This window comes from Lathamus discolor, chromosome 4 (assembly GCF_037157495.1).
Source record: "Lathamus discolor isolate bLatDis1 chromosome 4, bLatDis1.hap1, whole genome shotgun sequence".
NCBI classification, from domain to species: Eukaryota; Metazoa; Chordata; class Aves; order Psittaciformes; family Psittacidae; genus Lathamus; species Lathamus discolor.
The window spans coordinates 17,025,058-17,038,497 of NC_088887.1; the positions used below are offsets into that span (position 1 = coordinate 17,025,058).

The 13,440-nt window shown below is 38.8% G+C and overlaps 1 long non-coding RNA gene across 1 annotated transcript in view; it reads left to right on the plus strand.

Moving 5' to 3' along the window:
- The first annotated feature begins 461 nt into the window (after positions 1–461).
- Positions 462–13,440, plus strand: part of LOC136012573 (uncharacterized) — a 59,989-nt gene continuing 47,010 nt past the window's right edge. The window contains exon 1 of the long non-coding RNA XR_010611829.1: positions 462–568. This is a non-coding gene — a long non-coding RNA (uncharacterized LOC136012573). The remainder of the gene's footprint in view (positions 569–13,440) is intronic.

Below are 13,440 nucleotides of genomic sequence, written 5' to 3' on the forward strand. Positions count from 1 at the left end.
TTCTCCTGCCGGGTCAAGGCTGGGAGGTGGGGAAGGGAGAAGAAGACAAGACCTGTTGCTCTCCAACATTCCATTTTCCATTTCAAAGGCAGAGTGCTCACAGAAACATGATTCCTTGTTCTCTGATTCTCCTTTGAGGCCAGGTCTCATAGCTCACGGGGTAAAAATGTTTGCAAATAGCAGGGGGTCAGATAAGCTGAATCAGTGCTCTTCAGCAGTGCTGTAAATATTACTTTTTGTTTGATTGGTCTGGGGTTTGGTTTTTTTTTTTTTTGTGCTTTGTTTTTTTGTTTTATTGTTTTTTTTTCTCTTAAGGGCTTGTTATTTTTAAATATCCTTTATGTGCTTAATCTCTTCCACTTTTACATAAATGCCATGACACATGGGAAGTCAAAAGGGGGAACAGACAAAGTTTGTTCGCACTAAAGTCTCCTTTTTTTGCCATCCTGTCAGCTTTACTATATGACAAAGGATAAAGTTTAGATGAAACAGCGGGACTGATCCTACATCAAAATAAGGAATGAACTCTCTTGCTTAAAACTGCTTGGATGAGTGCAACCATTGAATGGTAAGTGGATCTTTGAAGTTGAATGCTTTCAAGTAAGATTTCAGCCTTTTAAATATATATAAACATACACAAGTCTTTCTGAGAATTTGACAGTTCTTATTCACACTGTGTTGTCGGTGACCAATCAAGTGTTCCAAGCACAAACATCCAAATCAGCAAATCCATAAACAACTGTGCAAGACAGTGCAGAGAGGACTTGGGAGTTCTCTTATCAGCAGAATTCCCAATTGGTTTAAAAACAAACAAAAAAGATGTCACCTAACTGTTAACTGAGAATTAAAAATAAAAGTGCACATAAAGCGTTGAAAGCTCACAGCAAAAACATCTGAATGAAAGTTTGCAAGAACTTTTTTTGCCATGGATGCTGATTACTCATTGTTTTGATTTCCATTAGAAGCTTCTGGTTGTGTTTGACCTGTATATATAATTACTGCAACATATTTTCACGCAAAACTTCTTTTTTCGGTTGTATATCCCAGACCTGTTCTCAAACTGTATAGCATGATAGTGAACCAATAGATACGGTGGGCTGTAATAAGCTTTTACAGTGAGGCAAATATAAGTTTTTAGATCAAAGGCGTGGCTGATCTGTAAAGAAGCTGTTATTCCCATAATTTCCAGTATAGGGTTTAATGCTTTGCATCAATTCTTAATCTCTGACAGTGGAGCCAAAGAGGAACTAGGTGATCAACTGTGTGTGGTTTTAATATCACAGAAAACAGCCTATTATAGCTGTAATGACTCTGCAAGGCTTATTACTGTTATCCCAAATGACAACATTAGTGTCACTATTGCTATATCTGCTCTTGATTCTTGGGTCACACATTGCCATTGCCACAGTATTTCATGAAAGCTGATCAGAGTTGGTCTGGGACTGTACAGCCAGTACTCGTCCAACTCGTAGTGGACAAAAGAGGCCACAAGAGTTGAAAAGCCATCTTGTATTTCGGGCAAAAATGCATGGGACAAGAAAAAGCCATGCATACACACAGAAAATAACCACAGAAGTAGAGAGACTAGAAAGAACAGAATCAGGTGAAAGTCGAGTGAACTGAAACAGTACATAAAATTACAAGACATTGTTCCATTGTTAAAATTTCCATTCCCATCTCAGCTTTTCCCCTGCTGCACTAAACTGGTTAATGCCTGACAACATGATTAGGCTTTTGGTCTTTTGATTTCACAGATGGAAATGCAAAGTTATTTCAGTACTTTTTATTTCCCACTTCTCTCATGTCATGCCCTTTAAAGTTTAGGATTTTTTTCCTTCCTTCCCTTCATAATACTCTTTATCATACCTTTCCCCATAAACAATCATTTGCATGCTGCAATTTTGTACCCCGCTGATGTGTAACCTGTAATAATATACAATTAGGTAATTTTTTATGCATTTCTGTAGTAAGACATCTGTCTTGTAATGGTCTTTGTCTGCTGCCACAGCAAGTGTCAGTATTTGCCAAGATATTTCTTTTGTAATAATAATAATAATAATAATAATAAACTATTACTCATCAGATTACAAACAAGGACATGTTAGGTACATCTTTTTGCTTTTCTGTTCCTTGCAAATTTTATCCACCAAATCCAACCATATCCATTTATGGTTTAAGAGATTTTCTCTCACAAATATATGAATCTTTAAAAATATTTAAACTTCAAGTTAGAAAAACAAATAAGAAGGAAGAAATTAGCTGTAATGAGAATTCATCCCTTTTTCAAAAGATTACTTCTATATCTAACCACCATCTGTCAAAGGGCCACACTCCACTTTCATGTTTTTATAGGGTCATTACTTAACAAGTTTTATTGAAATTTTTGATACAACATAAAGAAAGACAAGTGAAGCCCAAGGGACAAGGTGTTTGATTTCTTTATGCTTTTCTTGTGTGCGATGGTAGGAAACAAACAAAAAAGCAAGTAAAGTTCTCCATCAGCTGTATAAAAGTAAACTCACAGAAAGAAGTTTCAAAGGAGAGCAGCATTAATGGCAATTTTAACATAACCAAACAATCAAAGGAGTCTCTGGTGCAGTATTATTTTAACAAGGATATAGTGAAGAGTTTTCTAAAAGGAAAAGAAAACAGACACCAACAACTTCTTTTCACAGTGAAATGATGACAAGGCCTGCAGAGCATGCTAAAAAGAGCAAAGTAAACATGGCAATTAGAATTTTTCCTTGCAGTGCAGCCTCTGAAGACTTAAGCAGGTTGAGCTAAAATGTTGAACTAAAAGAGAAATTGCCTGCAAAAACTATGATAGCTGAATATTAGTGAAACGTTCTGTCTTCAAGGTTTTTTTGGGTTTTTTTCTTCTTGTTATTTAGGTCTAAACTGTTTATCCCTGAACCCTGCTGCTCTTGACAGTATTTCGGGACAACATGGCTCCATGAAGAGGTAGCGGTGTGGCTAGTTCTCAAACAGTGGCAGGCACAGGCACAGTTCCCTCTGCTTGGGATTGCTGTGTGGAAATGATGTAGTAGCAATATCAAAAAGCTTTTCACATGGTAACATTATGTAAAGTGTGACGCCCATACCTTTGAATAAGAGGCATGTATTTTACTACCATAAAGCTAGTCATCTGAAACACCACCCATCTTCGTATTCCACTGCAATTATTTCCCATGACAGAGAAGTCTTTGATACAGGATTATATTACCGAGAAGTTTTTGACTGCTGCTTTATGTTCTTAGCAATCCAGAGGAACTAGTCAGAAAGATGACACTGTGTTTCTCAGTTATGTTATCAGTTTAATGATCAAATCAAGGAGCAATCATAATTCGCAATGTCATCCTAAATTGGGCCTTGAAAGCTCATTTATTCTGAGAGCCATTTCCAACTTTCTCAGTCATGGTGGTTCTTAAGTGCCATGGAGTCATCTGACCTCTAGGTGCTTTATGCCAACACTGATATAGGCGCTGAGTGACACAGGGGTACCCTGTGTACACAGTGCCCCTCAACTGCTTGGAATAAATTCTGGTAGAAGCCATTTGTACCACAAATCACAGGAACACTGGAAATGGCTCTTCATTCTGCCAGGCTCCTTGCTACCAAGAAGGTTTCTTATGTCAAAAGCTGATTCTCACTGTGGCGCGTCACTGTGAGGCTGGTGTTTCTGCAGCAATCTCAGAGCTGTCACGGAACGACTCCTACAGTGCTGAAACCTTAGGCCCAAGGGCTGCAGCTATAGAGGCAGCAGTAGCAGTCCTATTGTAAATTTTCAGAGAATTTAGGTGATTAAGTAAATTTAAAGTAGATTTCTTCCTCTACCATCCCTAAAATTCTTGCTCCCTTAGATCTATCTATTAATAATTAAACTTTTGTCCAGTTGAGGCAGTCTTTCTCTCAGTACTCCTCTGGGACATCCAGCTGCTTATCAGCAGCTTTTTACCATTTTGCCATCAGCAACCATTTCAGCTGCTTTCATTGGAAGTCCCTCTCTAAACGCAGACTTAGGGCAGCAGCAACCCCTCCTCTTATCCTTCATGTCAAGCCTTCTCAGGTCCCTCAGCCATCCTTCTTGCTTTGGATAGAAGAAATCAAGTGGAATTAAAATTATGTAGGAACAAATTGGCCACACTCTCCATTTCATGAGGTCTTTTTATTCATACATATGTGTCTTTTCTGACTCTTCACCCTACCACTTCACTTCTTTTTTTATTCCCTTCTGTAATTGTAATACCCCATGGTGCTCTTCTTTCTCCATATATTTTTGTTTCACATGTGTGTCACTTCATCTAGCTCCCCTAGGTCACATCAACCTATGAAAACAGCTCTTATTTTCTCTTCAGCTGGCAAGCAGCAGAAGTTTCTACCAGAGAGATCTAAAGTACTTCTCTCTTGACTTTAAATTGGTTTTGCATATCTTGTTTTCAGTGAAGAACTTGGAGAAGCAGATGAAAATAAGAAGCGGTAGCATTAAGAAACTTCACTACTGAGAAGCTGGTTCATTGATATCCTGAGATTAGCTCTCAGACTACAGATTGGAAATCAGTATTTCCCTTTTCAGAAAATTAAAAAAAAGTATGAATAAATGTAACGATCTATTAAAGCATAGCTAAGTATAAAATAAAGGACAAAAGAACACAATTATAGCAGACTGAATTGTTTTTCTATCTATCTCTGCACATCAGTCACTCTTAAGAAGTTTGTGAATTCTGCAACAGTCTTCTCATTTAAAATAGAGGGAATATCTCTTATACTGAGACAACACTTTTTAAAGAGAGAGCTTACATGGGAGCTTACATTTTTTTCTTTTGAGAAAAAAATAATGGATTTTTAAAGAATTATGTTGAGAATGAACCAAATCTGAAAAATTAAATAGAAATCATTTATACATGATCAAGATCTGTGGTCACGTCCCCACTTTCTTTTCCTGGGGATAACAGTAATACACTAGTCAGGTCTGTTCCTACAAATTTGCAACTGCTGCTTCTGATTTGTTCTGCCTTGATATAATCCATCTGAATTCATGGTATCACCCTGTGCTGCCACAGAAATGACTCGTGGGAAACAGAGCAAAATGCAACAGATCCTGCCCTACCACAAATGGGTGTGACACAATGTCTTTACTACAAGGTCAGTTAAGAGCAGATTACCTATGACCTCCTTCTTGCTTGTAAATTTAATTGCTCTGGTTGTTAGCTAATACCCTGGAAAAACAAAAAAAAAAGGTGTTGGGGGAGGAAGAATGTAACAGGCTGATTTATATTTATGTATTCTACATTTGAAAGATTTACCTATTAAGAAAGTCATTGCCTGAAATTGTGAGTGTTGCCTGAACATGAATATTTGCAGTGCTGACATTCCAGACTAGTTTACTGTATTAGTGTATTTCAGATAATGGTTTATGCATGTCCTTATTCAAGAATACACTAAACATTGCTGTCCTGGCTGCCTTTATATTTGGTTGTCACGTTCATTTATGTTCAAGTACGCTGTCTTATGATGGGATCTGTGCCTGAAAACCTCCATTATAAACACTCCATTCACAAAACAGAGATAGATAGGCATTACAATTCAAATGATGGGATTCACATGGATTCAGTTGCACTGGGGTGAAACTGCGATTATGCATAAGAGCTAGGTACTTTTTCTGTCTTATATGCAGATGGGTAGGAGGACAAGGGCACCACTGAGACCATGGTATATAAGCAGTTAAGATTTCATCTTTGGGGATAATTTACCTGATATCCTTTTTTCGAAAAATGAAACTGTAGTGTGTGCTTTCCTTTTACGCATTTGTTTAGTCACTTGTAGTGAAGCCAAGCACTAAGATTTGGACTGAAAAACAGAACAATGAGATTATTAGAATGCAATGGGGCAGTCCAGAACTGTGTATTGGGTTTGTTTACAGAGTTTTTCAATTGTGCTGTTCTTTTTGCTGAATAGTCTTGTATCTAGCCAGGGATTTTACAGACTTGACCATCACTGAGGCTGAGTCCCCACAAGCAGCTTCCAGCCACTTTTGCAAGTTTGACTAAATGAAAATCTTGGTCACTGTAGTGGCACTGTCAGAAAAAACCCACCCTCATTCCTAAGACACCCCAGTAGACAGGAACTTTGTTAATTAGCAATGGGAAATGGGAGTAAGTATAATTTTCTTTCTCACAGGGAAGACATTAGGTTTTTGTGTTTTTTTTACTTGGATATTAAAGCAATAAAGCCTTGATATGTTAATTTGTTGAATATGAATGTGGTTAGAGTCTGTGATGAAGCTGTTTTGACATTAGATGATGGGGATGTTTTGATAGTGCATTTCTGAGGTTGGGCTGTTTTGACACAAAAGGCTTTGACAAGGTATTTGTAAGGTCACTGTGACCTACTACTGCTGTGAATGTGGAAATGATGGAAATGTAAATGCACTGATGTCTAATCAATGGAATAAAGTGCTGTGGGATATATGTAAATTGGAATGTAAATGAGCTAGTTTGGGTTATTAATGAGCATGTTTGAAAGATGCTGCATGGGAGCTTTATTGGCCATCTTGCTTTTTCAGTCCTAGTAGGAGAGGAGTGTTTAACTAAGAAAATCTTATGAGACCTTATAGTTGCATTACAGTACTTAAAGAGGGCCTCCAAGAAAGGTAGAGAGAGATGTTTTATCAGGGAGTGTAGTGATAGGATAAGGGGAATGGCTTTAACTGAAAAAGGGTAGATTTTGATTAGACATTAAAAAGGAGTTCTTTACTGTGAGGGTGGTGGAACACTGGAACAGGTTGTCTCAAGAAGGTGTTGATGTCTCGTTCATGGCAGTGTTCAAGGCCAGGTTGGACGGGGCTTTGAGCAACCTGCTCTAGTGGAAGGTGTCCCTGCCCATGGCAGAGGAATTAGAACTAAATGATTTTTATGGTCCATGCCTGCCCAAGCCATTCTGTGATTCTATGTTTGTATGAAAACAGTGTTTGGCTTTGCGGAAGTGTCTCTTTCCACTTACTAACACAGGAAAAAGTGCACCATTTGATTACTGGTTAATCAAAATTGTGACTTTCTGTAATAACCTTACAGATTTGAATTTAGAAAAACACTCTCCTTTAACTGAGCCTGGTATAATATCAGATTAATCTTCTGGTCAACCCCCAAAGAGAAAGCTGCTGGTTTAGTGGCTGATGTAGAATCCACATTACAAAATTCATTTTCCCTCTAGGAGAAAAGAGGCTGCTGCCATGTCTGCTCCTGTGATAACACCTGGATAAAGCAGGCAGACCTAGCAATGCAGACTGCAGGGCTGGCAAAACAGAGCGAGTCAGCGTGGCAAAACCCAGTGAAACGCTGGTGCCCTGGTGCCTGTGGCAGTGGGATGCTTTGGCTGTCTTTATTTTCACTATGTTGTGCCAGGCCAGACAGCTCTTGAAGAAGTGACAGGGGGCTGCCACACAAATAGAGCAGCCTTTTGTATTGGTGTGTTATGCAATTTAATGCCCTCACAGGAAATGGATCAATATCACTGCAGGAGAGGTAAGGAATCCAAGGAGATTAGTCACAGAAGATGAAGAGTGAAGAGAGAAGAGGCTAGAAGGGAAAATAAGAAACTTTCCCCCCTCTCCGTCAGAATAAATATTCTTTTCATTTCTTCCTTCCTTTCACATTCAGTCTATGGACCTCAGTATGTTTGGGGTTTGGTGGAAGGTCCCCTTTTTAATCTTTTTTCTACATTTTTTTTTTCATTTTTTGCAACCATGTGTCTCTTTTGTTGCTCTAAAACCTGCCAAAGCTTGACGTCAGTGAGTGCTGCCTGAAGAGTTTGTATTTGCCTCTATTTCCAGCCCTGTACAATCTCAGTTTAATCACTGTGGCAGTCAGCTAAGAAGTGCCTATAGGTGGAAAACATCACTGTAATGTGATGCAGTTGATTTCACTTCCGAATGGCCCTGAGAAAAGTACTACTGGCACATGGGAAGTGTGTAGTAACTCCTCTTTCCCTGTACCTATTCACACACTTGCAGATATGAATTTATTCTTCCTGAAAACAATTTTAGAAAATGTACAGTAAGCCACTGTTATTCTTCATAAGGTTAAGAGCTAGTACTAAACAGATTGCAAACAAGAAAGCCTGACAGAGAAACTTAAAATATCCCATTAAGTAAATGCATCATTCCTTGCTCCCTTCAGTACCCTTTCACCCATCTTATCACTTCCATCAATCTTCAATCACTTTAATCATCTTCTTCCAGCCTCTGTAGCCTGCAAAGAGCATAAAGAGCCCTGCACTGGCTTTGTGGTTTCATTTCTCTTCTCTTTGCTCCCAGCAACACAAATAAGTGATTTCACAACCGTTGGGAAGAGGGAACAGAGGGAAAAAAAGATTTAACCTACCTCATCTAATCAGAAGCTCCTAACAGATGGAGGGAAACTGCTCCCTGCACCCAACAGGGAACTGAGCCAGGGCTCTTCTCTCACCATCAACTGCTGCCAGCTAAACATCTGATTTTCGTCTCTTCTGGAAGCTTACAAAAGCTCTAATCCAAGAAACGGCACCTTCTTCTCTCCTCTTCCCTCCCTCATGCCATTCCATTCTCCCACAGGACAGAGCACCCTTCCAGCCTGATGAGTTTCAACATTGTGACAATTTCTAAATCGCCACTTTCCACCCACTGTCAAATCAACTGTTAAAAAAAATAAGAAACCCAGCAAAAAGAAATAGTGCTTTTTCTCCCTACATGTTCTCTCAAGTTGTTTTGCCAAAAAGGTTCAGAGCACAGTTGTGCAGGAAACAGGTTTTTTGCATCCTGGACCATAGTTTCTGAGACATCATGAAGAAACCCATTTTACATGAGGAGGGTAAAGGGTATTAACCAGGGCAGAAATAAGGATAAATACAGCTACAAATAACCAAGTCAGGGAATTTTTAGCTGTTATTTGAGACTGAAAATTCAAACGTTTCTCTGTGAAAAGGTAGCATTGTTTTGCAAGTCGTATACATGTCTGTGGGCTTGTCTCACCTGTTTGGAAGACAAATTTCACCCTGCACCTGATGAACCTCCAAACTGAAGAGGATACCTTGGTCCCTGTCAGAGCACCAACTTTATTTGCCAAAATTAAATCACCCATTACACCAATTACTCATTTCCAGCTATTTACCATGTCTGGGCTGAGTAACAGGAATACATGATAGCATATTTCAAAGTCCAGCTCCTGCCGTGTCATCCAGATGGGGGAACATAGCCGATATTCCTTGGCTCCCTTCCTACGAAGTATTGCTGTGTAGAAGTTGGGGCTATCGGGCTACCCAAATATGGGTCTACAACCTGTCAGACCCAAGGGCTGGAAAGGCTGTAGTGCTTCCTGAGTTAGACATGGCTTTATAAACTACAATAAGAAAAATTTTGTAGACAATGAAAGCAAATATCATTAGTATTCAGTCTCAGGGAAGACAGTGAGTTGTTAGCTCATGTGGACCTTAAACAGAAAAATATCTAATGGATTCTCCAACATCCAGCTTTGAGGTTCAGACACGAAATTAATCTTAATTTGCCCGTAATGTTTTCTTCAGAGACTCAACGTGCATGCAACCACACTCATGCACATGCACACCTCTCATTCACACTAAACTCAAATCTACCAGTAAAAAACAAAATAATTCTTCCATAGTTTTAGAGGAAGGGACAAGAGCAATACTATACTTTCTGATTTAATACCTACTGATATTATTAAGATAAAAATTATGTTATGCCTTTTATTCCAACGTTCACTAACAAATCATTCCTTTCCTTCTGTATATACCCAGTATATTTATCATATGCATAACAGTGAATAAGATAATATTTTTGTTTCATAAAGACTTTGATATTCTAGTAGCACAAATACTTAGGCTGGTATTACTATTGCAATTTGACAATTTCTGCAGGAAAATACATGCACATTTGTAGCTGAATTATTTTTCTCACAGAAAATACTTTAGCAAGAACCCTATTTTGTCAATGTAATGAGATGTGACTTTCAAAAGTAGTAAATAGGCACAAATTGAAATATAAAAGTTTCTTTTTAAACAATAGGAGAAACCAAAAACCTTTTCCTGTGAGTGATTAAACACCGGCACAGGTTGCTTGGAGAGACTAAGTCTTCATCATTAGAGATATTCAAGCCCCAACTGGGCATGGCCCTGAGCTACCAGCTGTAGGTGACACTGCTTTGAGCAGAGGGTTGGACTAGATGAGAACCAGAGATGCCTTCCAGCCTCAGCTATTCTGTGATTCTAAATAGTCACATTTCCAGTGCACAAAGGGATTGTTTCTTTGTACAGTTCCATAAATTCCTCATGTTGTCAGATTCAATAGCATCAGTCATCTCTCTGTTTTTGTAATATCTGAAGCTTATTGGAAATAAGAGGGACAATTCAGGGGAGATTTCTACCTTTCCAGGAGAGAGGGCTGAAACAAAGGTGAGCTTTAAAGCTATTGTAAATTATGGGTGCTGAATTCGAGATAACAGAGTACACCTTCTTTAAGTGGGAATTATTTAGAATCTTTCATTTCGAAAGTTCTTCTTAATGTTTAAAGACTCTCCATCCTCTGAAGGCAAAAGTCCTTCAGGTGAATTAGAAATAAGGAGAGTTAATGCACTAAGTGACTGAGGGAAAATAATAACCAAAATGAAGGCTTGTTATATTCCTGAAACTGCATCCTAATCTAATATTCTACAGAGGACTGAAACTAAAAAGAGGATAAAATGTGGTTAGACCAACTGCATAACTTGTGTCAAATGTGTTCATTAAACCAGTGAAAGAGAATATGCTAAACTGTGAAGGTTAATTACTAATGAAAAATAAACACATAAAAAGAGGGGAAAAGAAGAAAAGAGAACTCTGGAGCTTGCAATGATTGAATGCAGTGTGCTTAGGGGACTATTGCCACACATCTGCTTTGTGACAAGTACAGTAAAATTAGTTATGGATCATCAAAGAGATTCCTAGCACTTAACAAAATGAGACTGAAAGTGCCTTTTTTCCCCAGGTTCAGACACCTGGGAAAACATTAATCAAACATACAGATTCAGTGGGAGGAAAAATTTGGAAAACAGCAATGTTGAAAGAGACTGAGTGGATGATATTGGCAGAAAATTAGATGCGAATCTGCAATGCAGTATCACAGCAAAAGAGCCACATTTAAATTTCATTTCATTTCTTCAGTCTGCAGATGAAGAACCATCAGACTTTTTTCCAGGGAGGAACAATAATCCTGTTCTGTTTGAGAACGGTGAAATGGAATATCGGGTTGATTCTGCAAGATACTTAATGTTTCCTACTGAATGTCCTTCGGTGTCTCTGATGCAGAAGGGATCTGGCCCTTAGAAGAAAGTGTATGGGGCTGGGCAACCTCTTACTATAATGTTGCAGAGCGGATGGAGGGAATTCAAAGAAATGCAACACTAGTGATTGATTGCCGAGGGAGCTGGCTTACGAAAAAGATTAAAACTTCTCTGATTTCATCTGTGCCTGGTGGCATGTGGTGAGGATCTTCCTAAGAAGCAGACAGAAAAAAGTTGGCCACTGCATAAGAGCTGATGCCCCATTTGACGAGGCAAGTTGGCTCTCCTTGCTCCAGTGTGTAGAGCCAATCTCTTGGGATGAGCTTGGCTGTCCTCTAATTTGCTTTTAGCTTACCTTGAACACGTCCTCTTAACTTAATTTAAATTGGCAGGTTGAAGAGTCTTGTTTTTTTCTATGTGTTCTATTTATTATTTTTTCTGGTGAGTAGGTGTTGATATGAAGCAACAAACAATTACAAGTACAGAATACAGGCAGAAAAGCCACTGTGCAAACAGGTCTAAGGAAAAGCAAAAGAATGACTCTCTGGAAGGGACAGTTGGCTTTGAATGTCAGCAGAATTCACTTCTCCCAGCTCTGCTTGCGTGACCTGTTTCGTTTGCACAAAGCATGACCCCTTTAGCAGTTGCATATTCAGTACTGCACTGTATCTGTCTCAGCGAGCTTGCTTCCTCCTCCCTACCCACTCTGTTCTATTTTTGTGTGTGTAGGCGATAAGCATTGTGATATTTTTTTATATCGTTTTTTTCTTTTGGTGTGCTGTGAACTTTAACTCTCTGCAACTGCAGTTCTGTGACCAAATTCAGGCATATCCATTCATTCTTAGATCTGCCTGTTTGGACAGTCTTGTACTTTTGCAAATTGCTTTCAATATAAAGAAGTGCCCAGTGTTGCATTGCTGGTCTTTACCAGGATCAGTGTGGGAGGAGGGGATGTATTTGACATCTTGCTGTCTGGTGGCTTCGGCTCTGCAGTTCAGAGCTCCGAGTCAGGCCAGGTTCCTTAACACTTGTGGCCTTGTATGTTCTTATGATTTTATCAATATCAATATAGCATGATTGGCACAAGCACAAGATGCACTGCTTGCTGGTAAGCCATACCTATTTTCTTTAGTGAAACAGACAGCGCTGTGTCCTGCCACCTTGATCACACTAACAGAGAAGGCAGAACTTTTATCCTGGCAGACTCTGCTAGCTCTCTCCTGCCTTCTTCTAAATAATAAAAATCACAAGAAAGAGCAATTTAACTTTCACCTGAGCTATTGGAGGATGATAGAAGGTTTTGGAAACTGAGAGCAGATGACATAGTAATGTAAGCAGGCTACCAGCTGCTGGGCAGTAACTGCTCTTCTCACATAATGGCATGCTACAATTTGTACAGCCAAGAAGGCAGAGAAATGAAGAGAAACTCCCTCCCCAAAATCACATTTGCACAGAGCACTTAATCAGAGAAGACTTCTGTGTTCTATATGGGGGATAAGCAGTGATAGTTTCAAATTCAGTTTAGTGATTATATGATTTCCCTCTTTTTTGTGCACGTGGCATTTTTTTGTGAATTTAAGGAATATTTAGTAGATTATTTCTCAAGGAGTTCACAGACTGTTTTGTGAATGTTGCAGTGGTATTGAACAAAAATCTTTTAAAATGGGGAAACACTGCTTTTATTGTGTCTGGTATGGTTATGTTCTCACTGTTATACCATTTTATTTTAAACATAGACTTTTGAGCCATGAAAAAAATTTAAGTACGAGAAATGTACTTTTCTTTTGTATAGATAGTATTATAAGCCTCATAAAAAAACAAAGATCAGATGGATAAAGAAAATCTTCATTTTTGCAAAATACAACTAAGAAGATAATTATTTAACTACCGATTCAAGAAACTGTGCAAAATTACACATATTGCAACCAATATGTTGTTTCATATCCATGAGCAGAAAAGAAGCTAGGTTTCCAACAGATCTGTACTCTACATCCCTTCACCTTGCAGCCCCCACATCTCCAATAAGCCCATACCTCCTCCTACAATTACCCCTCCCACACATTCCACATCAGAGCAATACTGCTCTGTCTTCCCTAGATCCCTCACATATTATATCCTTACTTTACCTCCA